We start from the raw sequence: 18,567 nt of genomic DNA, 5'->3' as shown, positions 1-18,567 counted from the left end.
TGCAACGGGATTAGCAAATCGCTGTGACAGGCTGACATTTGAACCCGAGGGGAGCGAGCGGGTGCAGACAGGACGCTGCTCGTCGTGGTGCTGGGGCCCGACAGCGCCTCTTGGTATTATTATAAATGTTTGCGCTGCACCAACAGCATCCCTGTTTTTTACCACGAGGGCAGATTTAAGGAGGATTGGCGGTTAATCCTTCAGGGGTTGCCCGTGCGGGAGATAAGAGCTCGCCTCAGCTGCAGCAGCGACATGCAGAGGAGCAGCGATTCAGACCACAATGAAGCTGTGTCACGACGTCACGGGATGATGGCGACATTAGTTACACACACACCTCTTAAGAAATAACAAACCTCATCTTTGCATTAGTTAGAGATGGCGACTGCTGGCGTCTTTTTCCCCCAGTTTTACAATCTAAAAGACAGAAGGTGTTTGGTTCTCGTGGTGACCTCCATGTGCAGCGATCCCAGCGTCTGTCCTTCCTGTGGCCGTTCGCAGAAGGCCTGTGAGACCTGAGTGTTTGTCTCAGTGACTGAAGCCTCTCGGCCGCGGTGACCATGAATGTGCAAAGTGCTTCGCTGCAGGTTGAATGACGTGTCGTTGTATTCTGAGGGGACGCCGTCGCCGTCTGGATCAACACGCTCTGTTGTGTCGCTGTTTCTGTGTCGGGAACATTTGAAATGTCAAACACATGGAGATGTTGAAGCCGCTCAAAGTAGTTTGATTTGGATGCTTTAAGCGTCGTCCGAACATTTTAGAAAATCCAATCAACTCATCGCCTCCTTCGTCTGCCGAGGCCGGTGCTGCCAACCCGGCTGAGGTCAGAGGTCAGACGCTCTCGCTGAGCGGCTACGTTAGCTACGTTAGCCACTTTAGCTACGTTAGCTGCGTTAGCTACGTCAGCACAGCTTAACACGGGGCGATACGTTCTGACTCTGGTGACATTTGATGTTTATGGATAAGATAAGAGATCAAATAATCCTTTATTAGTTCCTCAGTGGGGAAATTACAGGATTACAGCAGCATTGCTCACAAGTAAATAAGATTTTAAATCAAGTCATATAAATAAACAGTCGAACGGTAATAAAACAAAATAAAAAATTAGCAGTAAAAAGAAAATTAAATATACAGATGAAATAAAAATTTACGGATGGAATAAAATAATGTGTATGAAAGTACTTAAACATCCTTAAACGTATTAGATATAGCACCAGGAGATGAATTTCAGTGATTTGTGTTCATAAATAAACGTTGAAGGCTGAGAAACGAGGCGGCGACATCATCGGCGTGAGAAGAAACCCTCCAGAGAGACGGGAGGCCGAGGCCGGTCGCTGAGGCTGTGCAGGCTGCAGCTCTGCAGGTGCACAGAGACTTCTTCACAGAGTCCGCGGCGCTACGTCCATGTAATTATAATTCTGTTCGCCCGAGGCCCAGTTTTGTGCTTTTCATGCTAATTTAGTTTGCTGTGTGTTTGCATAGCAAACACCTCCACAACCAACCTGGCAAAATATCCACGAGCCTGAAGTCACAACAACTCAAAGCGAGGTTTGGCATCTGTGTCTGTGCATAAATTTGGGTGTGCAACACAAGTATATGTTTTGTGTGTGTTGTCCAACAGCACTCAGCAGTCTGCTGTGCTTCAGCAGAAAGGAGCAGCTCGCTATCAGCAGTTTTTTTCAAACAGAAGTTTTTTAGTTATATTATTAATGAATTCATTTGCATGCGAGTCCTGAGGTCTCCAATGAAACATGTTTTAATGAGTCTTACTAATATCTACTGATGCATATTTGTGTTTTAGCCTCATGTTGTGCACTGAGTTCAGGGTCTACACTGAGTTTTAATTAGTCTTATTAGAAATTGAATTGCACGCTGTAAATATTTCACTCTAATAACTGGACTGTGCAGATGTCATGTCCTGCTCTCAGGTGAGTGCTGCTGTGTTTATTGATTACCTGAGCTACATCGTTAGCATACAAAGCTCACCCGTCTGGTACTGTGATTGATTTGAGCTCACTTTGGATTCAGTGAGGACGACACTTCTTCTGGCCGAGAGGAGCGACCGCTCCACCGTCTGGGCTCTTTTAGCTCTCGAGCTATCTCCACTTAGCGCCTCTTCTTCAGCGCTGTCTGCTCTCTGCGTGGAGAGCCCTCTAACGCTCTCCATCACCGATGGGCGGAGACACAGAGCGGCTCCGTCCATCTCGTCCTCCACAGTTAGATGTTAGAGGCTCTGGCTCAGCTCTCGTTCAGCTGAACGAGCACATGTGATCACGCAGAGACGAGCGAGCCCTCGTGCACTTTCTCTGAGCATGCACTCAAACTCACACAATAAGTTCTCCGTGGCGTTCAAAGCCACCGGCTGTCCGTCAAGCTGCCGAAGATGATGTGTGTGGATTCATTATTGTGGAACAATAATCCACTTTGCAGATATTAATACACTCAATACAGGTTTGATCATGTAAAGCTGATCTCACCAACATGTTTTGTTAGACTTTAACTTAAATCCCTGTGTCGAGGGAAGAGGATGTGTTGATCACACGGCTCTGGTCGCGGTGGAGCGTTCATGACACCTGCACACGTTCAGCCGCCAAGAGAAGAGAGATGGGAAGAGACGCGAGCTACTTCCAAACATGGACGTCCACAAGAAGATCACTAGACAAGTGTTGGAGGCAATGAAAACCCTGGAAGACAAAGTTAAAAATGAGGAGACAAATAAAAAGTGACGACTCTTCCCCCTGATATTAAGATTCATCTTGCACGCTTCACTAGCGTTAGCTCGCTGCCGGCTTCTGTCTCTGCCGGTCGAAAGTATTTTCAGAAAGGTCCAAATATTGAAACTGTCTTTGGTTCTGATCTCTTTTGGACCTGATCTCCTAAAACTGTCAGTGGAAAATAAATAGTGTGGCGTGAAGAGACGACTTTGTGCAGATTAAAATACAGATTAAGAGTGAAGGAGGATGTTTAATGTTGCATTCACCAGGTGGACACAAACACAATGCTGATGATGTCAGTGCTGTGTGATCTTCTTCTGGACAAAACACACAGTTCTGATAATACAAACAGTGACAGATGACCATGCATATGCACCTCTGTCAACCAGCTGGCGACGCGGGGAAAGTGTTCACGGGGAGATTTGGTGTGTTTGAAAGTCTGTGATCCGCTTTGAATCAAAGGCAAACAGTTTGCAGACTTCACAAGTGTTTCTGATGAAAGAGGCTTTAATAATGTAGGAAAAATTGTTTTTAACAAGGCTTTTGTTTATTTATTCATCTTTTGTGGAGGGTGGGATGCTTTTACATCTGTTCTAGTTTGTATTTATTTTTTAGGATCCATGTTTCATCATCACTGTGTGTTTAGACATCGTGTGTGACTGCAGAGAGTTAACGCTGTTCAAGCTCCCCAAGCTCAGAGCTCGACTCAGACGACCCCACACAGCGCTGAGATGTTCCTCTCTCACGCGTAGAGCCGATGCCCGATGCTGACAGGCGGCTGGACGCGGCCGCTGGCGGCGGTGTGAGCGCCGCGCCGCCGCCTGATCGCATCCTCGCAGCAGCTGAGCGACAGAACGTTTGCGGCTCCTGAACGTTTCCTCGGTCATCTCTGCTGTGTGTCTCATGACTTCCCATTAATAACGCCAGACAGTATTGCAATAACATAATATCCAGTGCGTAATCTATTTGGTTTGACCTGTTGTGCTTCAGATGCGTGCAGATGGAGACAGGAAGCCACTGAACCACCGGCCTGTTCTGCAGCAATAATGACGATGTGATGATTGCGAATTACACAATTTACATCCGCTGCCAACATTCAGTGCCAGCGCAGGTCGTAAGGAGAAATGAACTGGTCTAATAGAGAGAGGCCAATACATGGGAGGTGAAGGACTTGGTCTTCCTCCCTGGGCGACAGGAGACGTGCTCGTGTCATACCAGCAGCTGGCGTTGGCCTTTTTTTACCCGTCGCGTCCGGCCTGATGTCTGAGGACGGCCTGGAGGGAAGCTCCTCACATTGGGCCAAACGTCTCCGTGGACACGAGGACGAGCTGATGAGGACGGCGAAGGATCGCTGTGACCTCACGGGTCACATTTAACCCGTTGAAAACTGAACTCCTGTGTTTGAGTCGTCGTAGGAACCCCAAATTAACTCCAATACTTGTGTTTATTGTTTGTATTTGTTCAGCAAAGCCTTGGGGAAAAAATGTATATCTGCAAAAAAAATCACTTTTAAAAGATATTGTGATTTTCACTATGAACATCCAGCGTGATATGAGCCAGATTCCCCAAAAAAGCCTCCTGGAGCGTCAATAAGACCTTTTTGGAAAGATTAGGACCTAAAGAATCAGAATCTGCAACAAACATCACAATAAAACAAAGTCTTGTCCTGTTAGGAAGGAGCTTCAGTCAAGAAACTGTGTCGTTTGGTTCAAAAATAGAAAAAATGACGTATTTAATGCTAAGAGATTGTCTGAATGGGGCATGCTGGGACTTAAAATGGACACGGGAGGATTTCCGCACAGAGTTTCCAAAAGGTTAACTTAACGTTTCACTCCGATGATGAAGTGAGGGCATTTTAGAAATGGATGTAAAGCGCTTCATGGTAAAGTGTCACCGTCATGACGCTCTAACGTTACGCTGTCTGCCTCAATGGAGCCGTGCATCAACCAGCTGGATTCATAAGATGTGGATATTTTAGGAATTAACAGTTGAAACGATACCAAAAACTTCCTGAAATGGAACCAGTAACCATTGCGAGCCAAAAGAATATTGAACTAACTGACTGCAGATGTGCAAGAACTAAAAGTTATCTTTCAAAATAAAAAGTGTGTCTGAGCTGCAGCAGCATCATGTTCAGCTTTTTGCAGCGTCTCCCCGGGCTGAAGGAGGATGAACTCCACCTTTTCTTCACTAAAAACAGGTTCAACCTTTGAGAAACTGTGTGCGGAAATCCTCCCACGCCCATTGTAAGTCCCAGCATGCCCCATTCAGACAATCTTTTGGCATAAAATACGTAATTTTTATCCATTTTTTAACTGAACAACACAGTTTCTTGACTGAAACTCCTTCCTAACAGGACAAGACTTTGTTTTATTGTGATTGTTGTTGCAGGTTCTGATTCTTTAGGTCCTAATCTTTCCATAAAGGTGTCTTATTGACGCTCCAGGAGGCGTTTTTGGGGAATCTGGCTCATATCATGCTGGATGTTCATAGTTACCATCAAAATATCTTTTTAAAAGTAATATTTTTGCAGATATACATTTTTTTCCCACGACTTTGCTGAACAAATACATACAATAAACACAAGTATTTCTGGGTTCCTATGACGACTCAAACAGGGAAAAAGAGGTCAAGGGTCAGACTGTGTGTCCTCCTGAGGTGGAGGAGGATGTTTGTTGTATCTGTGAGATGTGTGGACTTCACACATTGTTCCTTGTGATTGTGTTGTCAGCACATTCAGCTGAGGTGTTTAGTTGTTTATGTAAACGCTGCCGGTGGTCAAGAAAGACTCGTTGTACATTGTAGAGGGATCAGATTCCTGCTTTGACCTCGTCAGCACTTCCTGTAGGAGAAGAGGAGGAAGAGGCGCGATCAGCAGATTAGACTCTCAGATCTTCTGAAACAGAAAACGGGGATCTGGAAAAAGAAAAGGCGCGAGGCATCGCTCCACATCAGATTTTATTCCATTATTTATTCAACAGGGCGGCTATTCATGGGTGCTCTCAGTAGAGAGAGGAGGAGGAGGAGGAGGAGGAGGAGCAGGAGGAGGAGGATAGAGTGAGGAGGAGGACAGAGGGAGGCAGTATTATAGTAATCTGAACCAGAGTGATGGGATCATGAATCAGGGCTCATAGTGAAGCTGCCGCTTCTCACCATCGCTCTCCCTTTCGTTCTCGCCCTCCTCCCCTCACTCCACATCAGCATCACCGGGCTGGATGCCGTCTCCATGGCAATTCCTATGGGTCCTTTTGGCAAGGTCACCTTCACCAGATAGAGAGACAATCACCCGGAGAGGAACGAGGGAGGGGAAATGGGAAATTGAGAAGATCCATTGTGAGTCAAAGATAAGCAGCGTGACGACGAAGCAGAACGGGACGGGGTCGGCTGGAGGGGAGAGAAGAGAGGTGGACGGAGATGGTGGAGAACAACAGAGGAGATGCAGGAAGGAGGGAGGGGGAGGGGAGGACAGAGGGGGGAGGGGCATGAACAAGGAGCGCACAGCGGACCTGTTGAAGCTCTTCTTAGAGAAACATGTCTTAATGTGAGAGTCCAGCTCCATCACACGGATCACCTGGAAGCAGATCACTGGACGCATGTGAAGAAGCCAGCTGGCAGCTGGGAGAGCACACACACACACACACACACACACACACACACACACACACACAGGCCATCATTTCTCCACCTGGCCTCCATCTGCTGGAGCCCTTCCCTGCCTGAGTTCAGCCGCGCTGCGTCTCCCGGCCCCCTGCAGAGCGCTGGAGGTGGCCTTCGCCTGCGGACATGAATATTTTACTGTCGGCGCTCGCGGGGGAAACACGGGAGACAGAAGAGGAGGAGGTTAAAGATAGAGGCTGATAAGTGAGGGTATGATATGACAGAGAGAGAGAGAGAGAGAGAGAGAGAGAGAGAGAGAGAGAGAGAGAGAGAGAGAGAGAGAGAGGGATGAAGATGTAGGAGCACTGAGAGTGGATGAATACATGGAGGTGTGCATTCAAAGAAATATGAACATTATTTTAATTTAACCCGTTAAACGGTGGAACCAGTGTTGTCTCCAGACCTCCTTTCCCCTGTTTGAGTCCCCAAATTAAGTCCAATACTTGTGTTTATTGTGTGTATTTGTTCAGCAAAGTCTTATGAAAAAAATGTATATCTGCAAAAAAGATATTTTGATGGTAACTATGAACATCCAGCATGATATGAGCCAGATTCCCAAAAAAGCCTCCTGGAGCGTCAATAAGACACCTTTATGGAAAGATTAGGACCTAAAGAATCAGAATCTGCAACAAAAATCACAATAAAACAAAGTCTTGTCCTGTTAGGAAGGAGTTTCAGTCAAGAAACTGAGTTGTTCAGATCAAAAATGGATAAAAATGATGTATTTTATGCCAAAAGATTGTCTGAATGGGGCATGCTGAGACTTAAAATTCTGTGTTGTTTGGTTCAAAAATGTAAAAATGACGTATGTTTTGCCAAAAGATTGTCTGGATGTTTATCAGGATTGTTAACGTCGGCTAAGTCTCAGAAGAGAAAGAAGGAGCTGTAAGGAGAGGAGGGGGGGGGGGGACAGATGGACAGAACATGACGGATGGATAGAAAGATGGACGGCTGAGAGGAGGTCGGGTCTCTTGCCCTCTCTTCCTCTCTTCCTCTCTTCCTCTTCTCCACCTCCGTTTGTCTCTGTGTGAACGAGCTGCCCTTACCAACTGTTGCCACGACTACAGCTGTTGCCACAATGGTAGTCATTTCGGGGTCGTAACCAAAGCCGGGCGAGAGAGAGAGAGAGAGAGAGAGAGAGAGAGAGAGAGAGAGAGAGAGAGAGAGAGAGAGAGAGAGAGTGGAGCCACGCTGTCATCAAACCTTCTGGACAAAACTCAAGAGGTCTGAGGGAGGCAGACGGTCCGTGGAGAGACGAGATGAGCCGACATGTTTATTCTTAATGGTGGACACTCTTCCCTCTCATCCGTCAGGAAGATGTCGTCTTCGCTCTGTGACAAATGCACAAGGCCGTCTCTTGCCAACGTCCGTGTAGAGATGTGAAAAGGTTTTAGGTTGGCAGCTCCTGCTGCTTGATGCTCTGCAGCTGTGAGAGCTATGCTAGCTATGAGAGCTATGCTAGCTATGCTAGCTCGTATATAGCTGCTCTCTTTAGGGGATTTAAAACCGATTGAAAGAGTTGGAGGAAGGTTCATCTGGTTGTAGAGGTTTTTAAATGAGGAGTGTGCACTTGTGTGAACTATGTGATGACTGGAGTCTCATGCTGTGATCTAATAATGTCCTGTCACTGTTTTATTTGTTTTATCTGTTGAATCTGTGTGTCTGACACTTTGTGTTGCTGCTGATTTTTAATCTCAGAGGTTTTCCAGAAGAAAAAAAAACCTATATATATATATATATATATATATATATATATATATATATATATATATATATATATATATATATATATATATATATTCTTAATGGCGGAGACACTTCCTGTTGCAGGTTTTGTGTCCACATGGTTTGATCCGTGTTTGCATGACTGAGCGTCTCCGTGAACACGGGTCAGCGTGATGGACTAGTTAAAGAAGTAAAGTGTGCCAGAGATAACTTACAGGGGACAAGAAGTGGAGCATGAAGTAGAGCAGGAAAGTAGTTCTCACAGAGCGAGGCTAAACTTAAGTCTCTGGTGTTCCCTGTGGAGTCAGCTGCAGCTCCACGGTGACCATGAGGTACCTGACCACCACGAGGACGACCTCCGACCTCACGGGTGTGACCTCCAGAGCCAACTGCTGTTTTGAGGGAATGTGTTTTGCTGATGTGTTATTATGATGTCGTCCTCCAGTGGGATAGAGTGTGTAATGTGTGTGTGTGTGTGTGAGTCCTTGGCCCCGCCCCCTCTCGACCGTCCTGTAATGCAGTCACTCTGACACAAAGAGCTTCACCTGCGCTGTTTTCCTGAAACACTTTGGAAGGTGACCGTCCTCGTGTGTCACACCTGACGCCTGCGTGGTTTTATTGTAGGCTTCACCTCGCCGTGACCCTCCGTCCTGGCCCTCTGTGATTGGTTACCTCGGGGCCCCCCTGCTGGGGCCGATGACAGGAGAGGGACGGGGGGGTTCGCCAAATCCAACGTGGATCATGGAGGCCGTCCTCCCTTGATGCGCTGCCTGAGTCTGTTCATGAAGGGCGCTGCTGGGAACTAGAAGAGGATGCAACTCGCAGGTATTTGATGCAGAAGCGTGCACGCTTGTGCATGAGATGCTGCAGCAGAGAAGCAGCCTGAGAGGAAGAGCCATGTTGGTTTGTCTGAAAATAGACTTCTTCTCATTGATTTCTCAGCGGAGTAGTCACAGTTTGCTTTCTGCCTTTTGTCATAAGAGTGTGAAAAAGAAAGAGGAGGATTAAGCAGCGAAGAGTTTTTGTTCATTACGGAGCAGCAGCGTGGCCGGTCAGCGAGTGATGGACTGTGACCGTGAAAGGGAGACGGATGAAAAGAGATGCGGGGTGAAGGGTTGATGAGAAAGCAATTAGACAGAGTGGCAAAACAAAGATGTCGGCAGGTTAACAATAAGAGAAAGGAGAGACGGACGGGAGACGACTGATGAGCTGATGAGCAGCGAGGCCGCGAGAGAGAAAGGAGACTCGGGCTCAGAGAGCTAATGCAGCGGCCTCAGAGAGCAGCGCTGCATGCTAGCACTGCTGCATGCTAGCACTGCTGCATGCTAGCACTGCTGCATGCTAGCACTGCTGCATGCTAGCACTGCTGCATGCTAGCACTGCTGTATGCTAGCACTGCTGCATGCTAGCACTGCTAGAAACTACTGAAGCTACTGAAAGTACTGAAGCTACTGAAAGTACTGAAGCTACTGAAGCTACTAAAACTACTGAAGCTACTAAAATTACAGAAGCTACTAAAGCTACTGAAATTACTAAAGCTACTGAAACTACTGAAGCTACTGTAACTACAGAAGCTACTGAAGTTACTAAAGCTACTGAGGCTACTGAAGCTACTGAAACTACTGAAACTACAGAAGCTACTGAAACTACAGACGCCACTGAAGCTACAGAAGCTACAGAAACTACAGAAGCTTCTGAAACTACAGACGCCACTGAAGCTACAGAAGCTACAGAAACTACAGAAGCTTCTGAAGCTACAGAAGCTACTGAAGCTACAGAAACTACAGAAGCTACTGAAGCTACAGAAGCTACAGAAGCTACTGAAGCTACAGAAACTGCTGAAGCTACTGAAGCTACTGAAGCTACAGAAGCTACAGAAGCTACTGAAGCTACAGAAGCTACAGAAGCTACTGAAGCTACAGAAGCTACGTGCACTTTCAAGGAGCGATGCAGTGTTGAAACAGTTATTGTGACATATTGCTGCAGAGCTGCAGGAGCCGTGTGGAGGAAACACAACGTCTGGTTTACAGTCACGTCCTGAAGGCCAATGATGAATTCAGGAATAGTTGCAGCAACCCGTTGTCGTCAAGTTGCTGTGGTTTGTGTTGGAGCAGCAGCTGAGAGTCTTTAAGTTGTTCACCTCGGTCTTGTTTTTGCTGTTTGCAACATCGCTCGGGGGGAACAGGCCTCATTACTGCTACGAGCTCATGAACAGCAGACACATTCGATTATGGCCGCAGGCTGCCAATCACGCTTCAGGCGTCACTTTGTGTGCCAGCAGAGAGGTTTCATCTGCTGTCCAGGAGCCCTGCTCGCATACAAGAGGGCGTTGTCCTAGCATTGATATCTGGATTGCACACACACACACACACACACACACACACACACACACACGCAGATCCTCAGGAAGACATGCAGTCACAATGAGCTGTGTGAACCCACTCACCTGTTTGCACACAGAGGCGTGGCTGCAGCACACACACGTGGACCACACAGCTGATGAGAGAAGCTGCGAGTGAATGAGATCACACAGTCAGTGAGCATCACGGCCCCCTGAGGGCCCCTGAGGGCCCCTGAGGGCCCCCCGGGGAGCCCAGCTCCTCTCATCGAGCAGGGGTCGGGCTGAGGCCGCCGGTCAGTCTCAGCTCTGTGGCTCTCAACCAATCAGCATCCAGATATCAGCACCTTGCTCACCGTGTGGGAGAACAGGCCGCTGGGCCACGCCCACTTACTAAAACCTGTCTGACATTTACATCACAGAAATTATTTTTAAGTCTATATATTTTTTAGGTATATTATTATACTGAAGTCACAGTAGATGTTTATGTTGTTTTATAAACATGTTGCCTGCTGGTCAGCTACACGACAGTATTGAGCCCAACGATGAGAAAAAGTTGTTTTCTAGGTATTTTAATGTTAGTAAATCAACTTTTCAACACTAGCAAATATTGATGAGTCATCCTGCATAGATATAGAAAAGTACCTGGCAGTTTGGGGATTTTTGTTCTTCTACTGTCTGACTTACTTTACCTTTTATTCATTATAAGATGCAATAATACATGGAAAGAGTCATAAAATAGTTATTTTACCTCAAAGTTCATCTTGAACCACTGTGATGAATCCAGCTGCACGGGACAACTTGTTTAACTTATATTTAAAGAAGTAAACTGAACTCAAGTGGAGAGTGATGTTCAGATGTGAATTTAATATATTCACGTTTAGTCCTCTGACATTGTGATGAGTTTTATTAATGAAGCTTCACTTGTTATCCGCTGCTCTCTTCTTCTGGTTTTTAACGCTGTGTGTTGGTTCGTGTTTCTTGTCACTGACGTGAGATCGACAGTCGAACTCCTGCAAAAGCTTTTTGTAAAGTCTCAGTTTTCAGCATCTCTGGATCAGATGGCATCAGAAAGGAGAACAGAAATAGGAACATAAATCGCTCCTAAATGGATGTGAAACACAGCAGCAGTAATAACTTTGATATTTGTGCTCGCGTCGCTCAGACACATCACTAGAAATAGTCTGCTGGTTTGCGTCACCGGACTGCAATAAATGTAGAATATAATATGTAACGGCATCCTGAAAGGAGGGCTGGGTACGTGCTGTCTGAGTTTGCTCTCGTTCATCACAGAAAGAAACTCTTCCTCACAGTGAGCTCGTTGGAGGGATTAGCATCTCTGAGTAAAGGTGTAATCCCTGCTGCCCCTCTGGGCACGAACCACTTCATGAGACAAAGCATCACCTGTTTCTACTGTTCACGCTGTTACTGAGCAACACCCAAAAACCATGTTATGTAAGTGGAACGTGTTCCTGCTGATTCACGATATGACTTCCTGGAGTTTTACTGCCTTCGGAGGCATTTTCCTAATCTCATCTGTTTTTTTTTTTAATTGAAATGCTCTATCTCTCAAGATGTGCCCGTTCGCGTTCTCCAGAAGCTAATTGATTTTCCAAATGTATGAAAAAGCCGTCAGGACAAAATAGTAAGCAGTTTGGGGCGCGAGAAGCTCATTAAGCACGATAATAATGTTCATATTCACAAATCACAACCATGCTGCAGAGTCAATCACAGACACGTTAACGTGTTTCATTCTTTCTGTGTGATTATCAAGCTGATGAACTCTCTTTGTGTGGCAGGATTTCTTCTCCTGTGACCGGCTCCGCTCCGACCTCAGCGCCAGACTCTTCATCCCACCAGGTACAGTACATGTGCTCCTCTTCCTCTCCATCCTAAGGACACACACTCTGTCTTCCTTTAGCGCACGTTAGCTTCTTCTGCCCGGTAGCCACTGGGAGCAGATGGTATGCTGGATGCTGTTCTGCATGTGTTGAAACGGCTGAATTAACTAACAACAGGAGAAACAACAGGCCTTGACCTTGGCCTCGACCTTGTGGAGATGCAACCAGGTTTAACCCTGAAGGCAGTCTGACTGCTGTCACCGGGGAAGAGAAACCACGCTGTGTGAGCGACAGCGTGGCCTTTGTGCAGACTCACAAAACTCTGCAGGCTTCAGTTTGTCTGACGCTAAGCAGTTTGAATGCAACGCGAGGACAGCAAGTTCACCGGCGTTGTGTCGCCGCATGGCCGAAAGGGCACGTGTCCTCACGCAGACGCATGCACAGAGAACGCAGCGCAACGAGCGCCGATTGAACACGAGCCGCAACGCTGGACCTGTGAGTCCACGCGGGGGTCATGTCGCTGCACGCAGGGTTAATTAATGCGACGCAGCAGAGGAACCCTCGACCATGCAGCGCCACGCCTCCGTTCTGCTCGACAGACTGTGATGGTTGTCGCTCGTACACGGCGACGGTCAAATGAAACTTTAGTGTATTTTGCTGGAAGAGAAGGAGAGCGAGGGCTGGGAGGAGCTGCCGCCGGGCTGCTAGTTGGTGACTCAGCGCTGACATTGATAGCAGCGCCTTGATTTTCATACTCAAAGAAGCAGATCAATATTCTCTCTGGAGCGGCTGCATTAGTGATTTTCCTGAGTACAAAACAGAGACCTGCTTTCACCGGAGCACACGGGGAACATCACAAGGTGAAAAGTCTAAAAGCTTCACTTTTTTTCCTCTGCGAATACAGAATGAAAGAAAGAAGCTTTAAGATGTTCAGTAACAAACAATGACCCTGCAGACATCGATCAGAGTCCCCACATGAAACCGTGAGCAGGAGCTGCACATGGATCAGTGTCTGAGAGCAGGAATCATCTGCTGGGATGCAATGATTCATCATGGAAACCTGGAACAGTCCTGGAGTTTAAAATGGTTATTTCCAGGCCTGGAAATGTCATTGAAAAACATAAAATCCCCAAAGTTGTGTAAATGTGTTATATTCATGTGTTCATGAGGTTCATTCACGCTGAGTCTGAAATTATGAATCTGCTTTTAAAAGAAAGAGTCTCAAAACATCAGCAGCATTAATACAGGCATCTCTAGAAATGTTTATTCTTTTAATCAAAAATGTAAGGTTTACTGTATGCTTTGAATCCTCATTGTTAGTTTAAATACTACATTTTAGCACTTTTTACTGTTTACACACACATTTCACACAATGTTTGCTCATGAACATTTGATTAAAAGTCCTGGAAATATGGTTTTAAATCATAGAAATATGGTTTAAAGTCATGGAAATGTGGTTTAAAGTCATGGAAAAGTCATGTAAATTCATTGGTCACATTCATTCACACATTAATAGCTCCATTCAAAGCGTCGTCATGTCGTCTTATCGTGATGTAAGAACATAAACAGTATGCATTATCAGAACCAAAGCATCTCATATTTAACTGCAGTCCGTTCTGTGAGTTCATCCTGCAGTAGTTTACATAACGAGCATCTTTCATGGACGCTCGAGGACCTTTAAAGCTCACAGGACTTCAGCCACTTAGTTGATGTTCCAGACGCCGCTAATAACAGCTCTTAATATTGTTTGTATGTAAATGACTTTTTTTACAAGCGCATACGTTCCATTTCGTCTTAATTGGATATTAAAAACTGTATTTCCTGAGTGCAGACGGCGGACAATGAGCTTCAGTTGCAGCGACGACATTTGAATGTATTGTTCAGTGTGAAACGAAGCTGCAGATGCATAAAACATGTCATTTGAAATTCAAATGATCATTGTGATAAATATATGTTAATGATGCAGTTTCTGTCTGTGTTTGATGCAGCGCGTTGTTCACGTGAAGCCGGTCACTTTGTGAGACACACAGTGTGTTAATGCATCACATAGCTGTCCTTCTACATCCGTCTGTTTTCTTTTGTTCTTCAGAGGAACACCTTTGTATCTGAGGCCTGACGACAGGAAGTAATCATGGCATGAAAATATGTCTTCATAGAGGCTTCATGGCAAAGCCAGAGGGTCCAGAGCGACGTCGCTAAAGTACCAACGGACTCGCTGAGTGAACGCAGTGTCGTGTTCCCACATCACCAAACTACAGCGCACAGGCCACCACGTGTGTGTGTGTGTGTGTGTGTGTGTGTGTGTGTGTGTGTGTGTGTGTGTGTGTTTGTTTGGGCATTGCATTAACGTGGTTTAATCCTCACATGGCTTATTGGGTCTAAATCCCTCCCAAAGCTTTTAAAGCGCCGGCCTTTTCATTTCTGTCTCTCCGCGTCCCCCTCGTCTTCGTCGCTGTGACGAAGAGGCGCTCTGCGTCAGAACTGTGTCTCAGAAGATGGAGCGGGTCGTCCTCCAGTCAGAAGGTTGTGGTTTCTCGTCCGATATGAACCCTGTCATCAGTGGATGTGAACGGATGAATGATGTCATCTGTTTTACTGGGTGGGCTTTTTTCTTCAATTTGCATATTTGATTCAAGACATGAGATGCAAATTGATTCTGCAAAACTAATACGTGCAAACATATTCCAGAAAACGTTGATAATATTGAATTCCTGCGTACAGTAGGGAAATATAAATACATTCTCTCCCTCTACTGCTCCATGGTGACGCCCTCTGACACGCCTGTATTCACTCCATCACTGACCTCACCTCAGCTCAACATGGACACACAACAAGTAAAACACAAGCCACACAATGAACTGAAATATAATGCTAACTTCTCTTTACTCATCATAATAAGTGTGTTCTGAAGGTTGAGAACAAAACTGTGGAAAGAAGTCATTTTAATCTTTTCTGATGACGCTTAAAAAACACATTCATGTATTGTGAATCAGATGTAGTGTCATTATAACAGACACACACTCTTCTGCACAAATCAACAACATTAAATAAAGTTTCCTTTAGTTCAGAAACTGACCTGAAGCCTCAGAGTTTAACAGCATGATGGTTATGAACGACAGAAAGCAGCGCGTGTGTCTTACCTTCCTCGTGTCCTGCAGGACAAACACACACTCTGATGACATGAATACTGAAGAACACACACAGAACACACAGAACACACAGAGCGCTCTCGTCACTTTGCAGACACAACAACGGCCTCACGCAGCAGAAAGACAACAAAACGTCTCATCTCTCCTCGCTGAGGTCAGCTGCAGGAAACCGTGTGAATCCCTGATGGCCGCCGTCCACCGAGCACAGATGTGTGAGGGAGTGTTTACCCAGAAAACCACCGATTGTACACACACACACACACACACACACACACACACACACACACACCCCTCTATGGCTTTGAGCAGGAATGGGACTTCAACAAAAGGACTATCTTCTGCTCGTCTCTCGTTCCCGTTATTAGAAACGTCTGCCTCGGTTGGAACTAAATTAATATTTGGGTTAATGTGCCTATTATTAACACGTGGGTTCTATTTTAATAACCTCACAACCAATCGCTGCTCTTCAACATCCACGGCGCCACATGATGTAACCTCATTACGGCGGCAGAGACGGGTGCTTTCATTTCTTACTCGTGATCTCATTTTAGATCATATTTGAAGAGAGAAAGTATATTTGAACATTTACGGAAGCAGAAAAGGGAATTGAGAAGCGGCAGAGTTATTATGTGAGAAGTGTATGGCACATCACCAGCCTTCATTAACGCACACACAACGTCACGTGATGGAGCTGCAGGTTGTGAGCATATCAATGTTTCACTGGTGCATCATCACATTCTGCAGATTACATAAGCACATTGTTGTTCTCAGCTGGTTGTGTGTGGACGTCGTTTCAAGGGCTCTGATGAAGTTCTTGTGTGAAGGTCATTTTTTCCACTTGAGTAATTTATTTATAAGCTCGGCCTTATCTGCCACAGGCGGTGACTTTTATGGATATTCACAATACGACTGCTCTTCCTGTTGTTATTTTTAGCTCTATTGAGCAGTGCAGTCATAAAAGAGAGAAGTTATATTTCATATTCCACTTCCAGCTCGTGGTGCTTTATGATTTATATCATGTCTCATCCACATTAACCCGTTAAACTGTGCAACCAGGTGTTTGAACCCCAAATTAATTACAATACTTGTGTTTATTGTATGTATTTGTTCAGCAAAGTCTTGGGAAAAAAATGTATATCCGCAAAAGAAAATCTCTTTTGAAAGATATTTTGATCATAACTATGAACATCCAGCATGATATGAGCCAGATTCCCCAAAAAAGCCTCCTGGAGCGTCAATAAGACACCTTTATGGAAAGATTAGGACCTAAAGAATCAGAACCTGCAACAACAATCACAATAAAACAAAGTCTTGTCCTGTTAGGAAGGAGTTTCAGTCAAGAAACTGTGTCGTTTGGTTCAAACATGGAAGAAATTACATATTTTATGCCAAAAGATTGTCTGAGTGGGGCATGCTGGGACTTAAAATCGGTGCAGGAGGATTTTCCTAAAAGGTTAAACTACCTTCTCATCCTGCGTGCATCGGCCTGCTCGAGCTGCTCTTCATCACGATGAAGTCTCTTCTGTCTTCACGTGCATGACTTATCTCACCGCTGCAGCGTCAGCAGGCTCTGAGCTTCTGCAGCAACGACAGGAAGATTTCTTAGAAAGCGCTACGACTAAACACGTGAGAGCCAGCTGAAGCCGTCCTCGCTGCACAGAGTCTCTCGTCGTGACGTCTCAGTCCTGCAGACGCTTCCTCTTCCTCTCTCCCCGACACAGTCTTGCCCCCTCTCGCTCCTCTTCATCTCCACTGACTGCTCTGTATATTCTCCTCCAATCTGCGAGGCCATCTGTCCTCTGTCCTCGGCCTTGTGTCTGTCTGCAGTATCTCTTGCTCTCTGAATTCATTTGACAAGATTAATGGAGTGAACCTCAGACAGATGTAAGCTGCTCATTCTGATGGGGGGGTCATGAGCAGATGAGCGGCCTCTTTCCTCTTTTCCCTCAACAATGACGGCTCACCGAGCCAATTGAGAGGATTCAATCACGCTAATGTGATGCGAGGTCGTCGTGTCGAAATAATGCAAAACAAATGTGACGTGACCCCCTTAACCGCTCACGGCGTCCCGCCGCCAGGTGGAGCTCCCCTGGAGGAGAGGATGGTCAGAGGTCAGCTGGTTTGTGACGTAGAAGCTGGAGGACGTCATCGTTGGTCCTGCGGGCGATACCGCCGCGGAGAAAACCAGCAAACGCAGATAATTGACCCGAACACCAGTGGAACATTTAATTCAGGTAAATGTTACTGTATCATTGGTGCCTCTAGTGGCCAAGAGGAGAACTGCTGTCGCGCTGGTGCCACTCCTGCAATCTAAAGCGTGAATATGTGGCGAGAAACAAACCTCACTGTGATGTCACACGCTGCACGCAGCAACATGCCGAGTCCTCATAGGACCTCGTTTGTCTCTTGTGTTCTTGTCCCTGAGGATGAGCAGTGATAACACACTGTTACACACCTGCATCTGCATTGTGTCATCTCCTCAGTGTGAGTGTCCTGTGTCAATGTGATGTTTCCTTCATCTTCTCTCCGTGCTTCTGTGTTTAACAACCCTCCATCTGCTCTGAAGCGCTGACGTTCAAACGCAGCACCTCTCGTGCATGATGACGTCACACACAGCCCTCTGGCCACGCCCGCACACAGGTACACTACACACTACACACTACACACAACAGCAGCGGTGACTCACGCGTGATGCTGGCGTTTAACAGTTCCTTGTTTGTGTTTACTTGCCCAATTATAGTTAGTCCCTCCGGACACATTCTGCTCTTTAATTTCCCTCCACACATCTCTTAACCTCTTCTCACCCCGCGCTCACATCTCCTTTTTTGCAGCAACCAATTCATCTTGTGAGCTAATTAACGAGGCCGGCCTCAATTAAAGCAAAAGAGCAAAGTGAAGGCATCGCAGAGCGTCGCTTTGTCCTCTATGAAGAGCGTCTGTTAGCAGCTCGGTTTGGGCTGTGGTTTGTGGATGGATTTATTGTGCTGGATTATTTATCTGTTTGAAGAAAGAAGTACCCTTGCTTGTGCAGAGAAAACTCAGCTAGTTATTGTATTAAAATACAGTCATTTGAAATGTACAATGACGGATGACGTTAATGTAAATACATATTCAATACCAGAAACATGCTCACACTCCTCTGGCCC

At 46.0% G+C, this 18,567-nt stretch overlaps 1 protein-coding gene across 6 annotated transcripts in view; it reads left to right on the top strand.

The window, feature by feature from the left end:
• The window catches only part of dlgap4b (discs, large (Drosophila) homolog-associated protein 4b), an 85,925-nt gene that overhangs the window by 17,128 nt on the left and 50,230 nt on the right, over positions 1-18,567 (top strand). For 5 of the 6 annotated variants that reach the window (XM_068593505.1, XM_068593502.1, XM_068593503.1 and 2 more), the window contains exon 2: positions 12,231-12,291. The gene's annotated coding sequence lies outside the window, so the exon portion shown is untranslated. Of the gene's footprint in view, positions 1-8,833; positions 8,919-12,230; positions 12,292-18,567 lie in introns of those variants that run through there. The other variant, XM_068593501.1, reaches the window with a different exon arrangement.

Source organism: Clinocottus analis, unplaced genomic scaffold (assembly GCF_023055335.1).
Source record: "Clinocottus analis isolate CAN_PGR_092001 unplaced genomic scaffold, fCliAna1.0.p SCAF_3, whole genome shotgun sequence".
Classification (NCBI taxonomy): Eukaryota; Metazoa; Chordata; class Actinopteri; order Perciformes; family Cottidae; genus Clinocottus; species Clinocottus analis.
This window is presented reverse-complemented; position numbering and strand designations above follow the sequence as displayed.